Source organism: Acyrthosiphon pisum, chromosome X (assembly GCF_005508785.2).
Source record: "Acyrthosiphon pisum isolate AL4f chromosome X, pea_aphid_22Mar2018_4r6ur, whole genome shotgun sequence".
NCBI lineage: Eukaryota > Metazoa > Arthropoda > Insecta > Hemiptera > Aphididae > Acyrthosiphon > Acyrthosiphon pisum.
The window spans coordinates 97,091,723-97,093,412 of NC_042493.1; positions in this window are offsets into that span (position 1 = coordinate 97,091,723).

The window sequence follows — 1,690 nt, forward strand, 5'->3', positions numbered from 1 at the left end:
TCTGACGAGAGCGATATCGAGTATGTCGGGTCTGTTTCGAACGTTTGTAGGGAAGTGTGTGGGGGATGAGGGAGCAGTAATGGTGTAGTCTGATTGTTGAACGTGGTCAAAGAGGGTACGGCCGGTAGCGTTTGTTGAGTGGCTAAACCACAAAGGGTGTTTGGCGTTGAAATCACCTGCTGAGATTTGCCATTCAGCACTTTTGGTCAACAAGTCTAAGTCGTGAGTCGTGAGTGTGGCGCCGGGAGGTTTGTATACCGCCGATACCAGTACTTCGTGGCCATTTAGCTGGATTAGGACGGAAGAGGTTTGAATGAGTGTGTTAAGCGAGGTGTGTTGGTGAATGATGCGGCGGTGGATTAGAACAGCAGTGCCACCGTAAACAGGCGACCCGCGGACGCGCGGCAGATCGTTCCTGTATGTGCAGTAGTTAGGAATGTGAAGTTTGGTAGATGGGGATATACGGGTTTCGTTAAGTAAGATTATGTCGGTTTTAAGTAGGAGTGCGAGGGAACGTAGTTCGTTGAGTTTGTGTTTGATACCGTTGGAGTTCCAAAATAGAATTTTTAAGTTATTCATTTTGAGGCGAGAGTATGGACAGGAATGTTTTGATAGTTGTTTCTATCAGTGATCTCGGGTCTTGGTTGTTAGATAGTGCAGTCAATAGGTTGGTGAGCAGGTTCAGTATCAACGTCAAGTTAAGTTGAGGGACTGGGGAAGTTGAAAAATTGTGCGGTGGTTTTGAAGTTGCTGCGGAGTATGTTAGGGTAGAGTTTTGTAAAGGGAGCTGAGGTGGTGGAGGCGGTGGAGTGGTGGAGATTGGTTGTAGGGTTTGTTGTTTGACGGAGTTTTGTGTTGGCGTTGGAGATGACTGCTGTTTCTGAGCCAAGAATTGAGGGCAGCCTCGGAAATTAGCCGTGTGAGGGCCACCGCAGTTGCAGCATGTCGGGGATTGTTCGGGAGTTTTGGGGCAGACGTTGGCAGCATGGTTTCCAGCGCATTTAATACGTCGCGGCGGATGACCACAGTTACGGGAGCCATGGCCAAAGCGTTGACAAGAAAAGCACTGAGCGGGACCGGAGGGTTTAAGAGGTTCGACTGAGATTTGCAGGTAAAATAAATTGGTTACAAAATAGTCGTTCAAGAAAGTGCCCGGTATATATAGTGCTTGCCGTACTGACTATTAAACCGTGTTCTGCCGCCGCGGGTGGCTGTGTTTGCGTTCGGTATGACAAGTGACTTTACTTGCTCAGTTTTAGGGTTACGTGTGTGGGGATGATGTTTTTGGGCTCGTGAGAGTATCTTCTACATGTAGCCCACGGTCTTAAGTGTGTGGGACAACTTAGGGCCCTATAATGTGGGTGTGAAGTTGTCCCGGTCGTGTGTGTGGCTTTTACTGGTCTCTGATTGGTGGTCCTGAAAAGGACCGTTTTATAATGTGTGATCGGTGTACCGTTACATTAATATATTAGCTATGTAACAAAAATAATATCAAAACATTTTATAAATTGTAATATTTTTCGTAACCATGGATAAATTATTTTTTTACAGTTTATATAAATAGTGAAATATTACACTTCGATCGATTGAATTCAATATTTCAGTGCATTCAAAAACCAACGGATACCATATTTGAAAGAACCCTTTCTAGCACAAAAAAGTACATATTTGAACAAAACGTTTTGCAGCA